This window comes from Dipodomys merriami, unplaced genomic scaffold (assembly GCF_024711535.1).
Source record: "Dipodomys merriami isolate MVZ:Mamm:240054 unplaced genomic scaffold, mDipMer1.0.p SCAF_2237, whole genome shotgun sequence".
In the NCBI taxonomy this organism is placed as follows: Eukaryota; Metazoa; Chordata; class Mammalia; order Rodentia; family Heteromyidae; genus Dipodomys; species Dipodomys merriami.
This window is the reverse complement of record NW_027203646.1, coordinates 40670-46669: the sequence shown is the minus strand read 5'-3', so window position 1 is coordinate 46669 and position 6000 is coordinate 40670. Positions and strand designations below refer to the sequence as shown.

Below are 6000 nucleotides of genomic sequence, written 5' to 3'. Positions count from 1 at the left end.
TGTATCTACCAGACACTTTGGGGACACATTTCAAGCAAAATCGTGACCAGTCTTGCCTCAACCTTTGCATCTATGAGTAAGAGAAGAAATCATGTGGAGACAGTGATTCACAGACTCCGGGCTATTCAGTGGGTACAGCAGAGCTGCTGGAAGCTCTTCAGTCATTCCTTCAGAGAGCTCTGTCCATTGTGATGAAGATTTGTCCCCTGCTAGAGGCTTACCTGGAACTTGTCTTGGAATACAAAATTGGAAAGACTCACCATTTTCTCAATTTGAGAGAGAGGCTCAGAGCATAGCCGCACCCCTCCCCCCAATGCTGCTTTATCACTTTCCTCCTTTTTTTTTTTTTGGTACCACTTCTGTTGTTCACAGTCTTTGGTGATAGCCCTGCTACCCACACTTTTAGGGCCAGTGAGTGGATCCATGTGGAATGGAGGGGAAAGGAGTTGTTTCATCACTTTGGAGGCTTCTGGCTACCATGAACAGAACCCTGTGGCACAAATGAATTTAAATAAACAACATCAGATATATACCACGTGCAGGTACAGAAGGAGGGATGTGTCAAGATAAGACGCAGACAGTAGCTGGGTGGGGATGCATCATGGTTTATTTTGGCATATCTATTCAACATATTAAGTCCATCTTTGGGAATAAGATGGTGGCCTTGCTCTAGGAGACATTGTCTGCTGTTGCTTCACAGAGACAGGAAACTTCTCCCCTCCTCCCTTACACCCTTGACATGCATTCCCTCATTCGCCAGAACTGCATCACCTGGCCAATTGCTGAGCCAATCATTGATAAGAGGAATTTAGAAAACAAGCCCTGGCTGAGAAAAATTCTCTGGGGTTGAACAGATAGCTGTTTGGGCTGCCACTGCCCTTTTTAAAAATTCACTGTGTATTTTTGTTTGTCAAGCAGATCACATCTGGGACACTGGCAGAGAGGAAAGTGGGTAGAACTTTTCTTCTTCAGGGGAGAGATAGGGAGAGTTCTTTCTCTGCAAATCCCTTATCTGAGCAAACCTAGGTCCTGGGAATGAATGGACTCGGAGGAAGGCATTAGAGTGACAGGGAGGAAGAGGAAGAGGTGTAGCTTCAGAGTGAAGCCCGCCTCCTACTTCCTTTTCCATCTTTCTTTACTTTTTCTTCTTCTAAAGTTTCTGTTCTCTGCAGAGACCCAAGCATCCAGAATAGAAGCTCCCAATAGATTTATCTACTCATTTATCCTTCTCTGGGAACAATTGCTTTGTTAGCAGTGAAAAGATTTTTTCACCCAATCTTTGTTTTCACCCTTGTGGGCTTTCTGCTTATTATTGGTTGTTTTTTTTGTTGTTTTGTTTTGTTTTCTTGCTTTTCCTTTTTGTACCAGTCCTGGACACTGTCTCTGAATTATTTTTTGCTCAAGGCTGGCACTCTACCACTTGAGTCACAGCTCCAATTCTGGTGGTTTCTTTTGTTAAATTTTTTGGGGGGGTCCGGTCATGGGGCCTGAACTCTGGGCCTGGGTGCTGTCCCTCAGCTCTTCAGCTCAAGGCTAGCGCTCTACCACTTGAGCCACAGTGCCACTTTCTGGCTTTTTTTCTTTTTGCTTATGTTGTGCTTAGGAATTGAACCCAGAGCCTCAGGCATGCAAGGCAAGCGCTCTACCACTGAACCACCTTCCCAGCCCTGGTGGTTTCTTTTGGTAGTTAATTAAAAAAGAAGAGTCTCACAGGCTTTCCTACCCAAGCTGGCTTTGAACTGCGATCCTTAGATCTCAGCCTCCTGAGTAGTTAGGATGACAGCGGTGAGCCACAGGCTCCTGGCTCTGCTGATTATATTTTAAGCTTAAAATGGAAAAGCTTCTCTTTGAAATCTTCGCTTATGTGTCAAATGTCACTGGAGAGTTGGAACCAATTTACCATGTGTTTATATCATTTCATTCATTCCCTAATGCATTAATTCATTCATAATCCTGTAATATCATAAGCACAAGTCCAATGCTGGCCCTTCTTTCTTGCCATAGGGGGGATTTGGGCATGCCCTTTGAGGCCAGACTCCCAGGAGAGTCAAATGAAGAAATACCAAGGACTGAGGCAAGTACTGAGAAATATAGTCCCCAAATTCCTTCCATGGAATTTTGCTCCAGAATCCATGCTGCCTAAATCCTGGAATAGGTCACCTGCCTAATCTTGTTTCACAGACAAAGTTGGCACAAGTCAGCTGATGCTTTCTGTTGATCTCTCCTCCACATCTTCAGGAAGGAGACCACATAATTACATGACCAGAAGATCATGTGACCGTGTGACCACACGTCTCTTTCGCTGCTCCAAAGATAGCAGACACGTGGGATGGGGAACCACATTGGTTTCTGCATCAGGCTGACTCATTCCTTCTGTCTCTACTCCTTTCCAGCATCACAAATCTTGAGATAATGTTTGCTTGTTCTTCAGTTTTCTGGTCTACCTAATGGGAACAAAGATAATGTTTACCTCACAGGGTGATTGCAAAGCTAACTCATGGGAAGTCTCTGGTCTAGGCCCTGCCTCTAACAGTGCTCAATACACTGTATTCTTTTTCCTATCTGAAAGTGTATTTTGGTCCCAAACAGTACTATTTTCATAAGCAGAGAAGCATGATCATATGCTGTTGCTGTTCAGAAGGAGGTCATCAGCAAAAGGTTGTTGCTCAGACTGGGTCTCTCTCCTGCTTGGGGGCTCGAGTTGTTTGGTCACCCCATGCCTGTCGCTCCCTCAACATGTTAGAATTGAGCTGCATGTCTCACTTTGAACTATGATTATTGCCAGTAAACACTGGGCATAAACTGCATTGGAAATGATTCTTGAAGAGTTTAGTGGGACAGAAAATACACAAATGCAGAACATAGGCAACTAGACTAAGAGCCTTGACCATTGCCAAATGTAGAGTAGCAAAGAGATCAAGGAGAAAACTCCATGATTATTTCATCCACATGAGTCTCTCTGCCTTCGCTTGTGTGTGTGTGTGTGTGTGTGTGTGTGTGTGTGTGTGTGTGTGTGTGTGTGTGTTTAAAAGAGACAATATTATGATGATATTATATTGTGCTATAGATCCCCCAGATTAGTACCCACAGACGGTTTTGCTTGACCCACAGAAGATTTTAGACTTTCAAATTAGTTTGTCAGGTCTGGTGCCTGTGGCTCACACATGTCATCCCAGATACTCAAGAGGCTGAGATCTGAGGATCAAGGTTCAAAGCAAGCCTGAGCAGACCAACTGGAGAGGCTCTTATCTCCAATTAATCAGCAAAAAAGACAGAGGAAGAGGTGTGGTTCAAGTTGGTAGAGCACCAATCTTGAATTTTTTAAAAAGCTAAATCAGAGCATGAAAACCTGAGTTCAAGTTTCAGTGCCCACTACCACACACAAATTAGTTTTCAACATTTAAAGAATAGATGGTTTCATTCTGCATCTGGAGGAATAGATAGCTGGAGTTGAAAATTGCTACCATTAAAAAATGTCATTCTAGCTGGGAGCTGGTGGCTCACATCTGTAATCCTAGCTACTCAGGGGGCTGAGATCTGAGGATCTCGGTTCAAAGCAAGCCGGGGCAGGAAAGTCTGTGAGACTCCTATCTCCAATAAACCACCCGAAAACCGGAAGTGGCGCTGTAGCTCAAGTGGTAGAGCGCTAGCCTTGAGCTGAAGAGCTGAGGGACAGCGCCCAGGCCCAGAGTTCAAGCCCCATGACTGACAAAAAAAGAAAAAACATCCTTGTAATTATAAAATAAATGATGCACAGAGGGGTTACAGTTCCATAAGTCAAGTCATGAGGACAATTCTTCTTAGCCAGTGGTCACCCCTTCCCATGCTCTCTTGCAGTGTTTCCTCCACTCCCATCTCCACCAGTAAGTTGGATAGTTCATTTAAAAGTGTCCATTGAGTACTGTTACAGCATTGGTTCACCCTTTGTCCCTCCATTTCTATGCCTCCAACTTCCCACCATTTGAAAGACCAGAAAGGTGATTGGGGGGGGCAGGGGAAAGGGGGCGCTACATTTCCTGGAACTTCATCTCCACTCACCCATATGGCTCAGTGGAGTTTGCTGCCTGCATCCCTGAGCAGATCATCTGCTTAGCATGATCCAGATTCTTCTGAGGGTTCTAACTACAGCAAGGCTTGCTCCATTCTTCCAGCCAAAAGGGGAAATAAAGGCAGATTGATATTTTCCTGTCTGTCTGACATTTCACCCCCTGTCCCAGAAAGAATGTGTATCATTAACTTTATTGATCATAACAGCCATTATTTAGTAGAATTTAGGATGATTTCAGCACCTTCTCTCAATGGATTCTTTTGAATTGTAGGCATTAACTTCTCCCACTTGGTAGAAGAGGAGACAGAAGTTCAAAGAAGCTAAGGAATTTACTGGGCCAACCTCTGATGCAGATTGACTGACAAAACACAACCCCCTGCCCTGGAACATTAAGTAAATATGATAAACTGTACTTCTCTTCTGTTCTTTATCATATCTAAACTGCTACAGGCAAAAGAAATAATAATCCTTGGAGAAGTATAAGATGTTATAGTTGTCTAAAATGGTTCTCATATGGGGCTGGGAAGGTGGCTCAGTGGTAGAGTGCTTGCCTGCATGCATGAGACCCTGTGTTCTATTCCTCAGCACCACATAAGCAAAAAGAAAAAAATCTGGAAGTGGTGCTGTGGCTTAAGTGGTAGAGCGCTATCCTTGAGCTGAAGAGCTGAGGGACAGCGCCCCGGCCCAGAGTTCAGGCCCAACGACCAGACCCAAAATTTAAAAAAATGGTTCTCATACAACAAAAAGAGATGACTATAAGGTCAACAATTAAATTAAAACAATCCTTTGAAAGACTCATATTACTTAAAGAATAACCTAGATAATCATGTATTTACTACTGAAATTAAGTTTTGAATGTATAAAAATGGCACTGAAGCAATAGAGAATGGCCCTAGTTCTCTCTAACCAAATAGACTTAGGGTCCCATATGCAGTTCCCCCAAGAGATAGACAATAACGAATAAACAAACATGCAGAGAATCACAGGAATTTGCACACACAAAGATGGAAAATCTCAAAGTCCACCCCCTGACCCCTCATGGCAGTGCTGTTAAGCATTGAAAGGGGCCCACTGCTTGTGTCTTCAGGAACACCAGCCAATCTCAAAAGGCAGACACAGAAAACTCCCATAGCACTGGACACAGACCGGGCAGAGACCAAGACCAGAGACCAGGCACAGCAACACCCAGTCAGAGACAGCTCCCACTGCCCCACTGCTCAGCCCACAATTGATATGAAGGAACATAGTGGCCTACCAACCTGAAATCTGCAACAATAGATACAGAAATCTGCCACAGCACTGACAGTCATCCAAAACCAGTTCTAGGATCAGTAAGTATCAGGCTGGAGCCACTCACCCCACACAGGAGACCAGTACTGCAGCACTGGTTAGTGACCCACAGAGGTTGATCTGGACCTCTCTCCCTGCTAAGAAGGAACAACACACTTGAAGCACACAAAGAGGCCTGAGCCCTTCCATATTCCCACCACCCCAACTGCTGGCTTCCAGTGGAAGGCTACAGGAACTCCAACTAGACAGGTGCTAGGACCCTGTATCCCCCATAGCACTGGCTATCCAGAGAAAGGTCAGTGTGAGAACCAACGTTCACTCACCCACAGGGACATGCCCCCTCATCCCAGAGTAGTCCAAATCTCGGCCCTCCCTAACAGACAAGTCAGGCACTGGTAGAGGGCTCTCCTGTCAGAAAACACAAACATGTGTGCTAACCAGCCACCTGTAGAGCATTTCCACCAGGAACAGCCAAGTGAATGCATGCACCAGCCCTATACAGGAGTGCAAGCTGCCTAGGTGCCAAACCCTGACGAGAACTGCAGGCCCATTAAACATTTGCAGGTCAAATCACAGGTACATGCTGTCCACCAACAGAGCACACCCTTGTTGGTAGCTGCAGCACTGAACCCTGCCAGGACCCACTGGTCCCTGTCTGGAAC

At 45.0% G+C, this 6000-nt stretch overlaps 1 long non-coding RNA gene across 16 annotated transcripts in view; it reads right to left on the bottom strand.

Annotated features, from left to right (window-relative positions):
- Nucleotides 1-374: 374 nt before the first annotated feature.
- Nucleotides 375-6000, bottom strand: part of LOC138835046 (uncharacterized) — a 44419-nt gene continuing 38793 nt past the window's right edge. For 12 of the 16 annotated variants that reach the window (XR_011374376.1, XR_011374378.1, XR_011374383.1 and 9 more), the window contains 2 exons: nucleotides 4039-4208; nucleotides 590-2444 (listed from right to left, as the gene is read on the bottom strand). This is a non-coding gene — a long non-coding RNA (uncharacterized lncRNA). Of the gene's footprint in view, nucleotides 491-589; nucleotides 2445-4038; nucleotides 4209-6000 lie in introns of those variants that run through there. The other 4 variants (XR_011374381.1, XR_011374373.1, XR_011374372.1 and 1 more) reach the window with 3 other exon arrangements.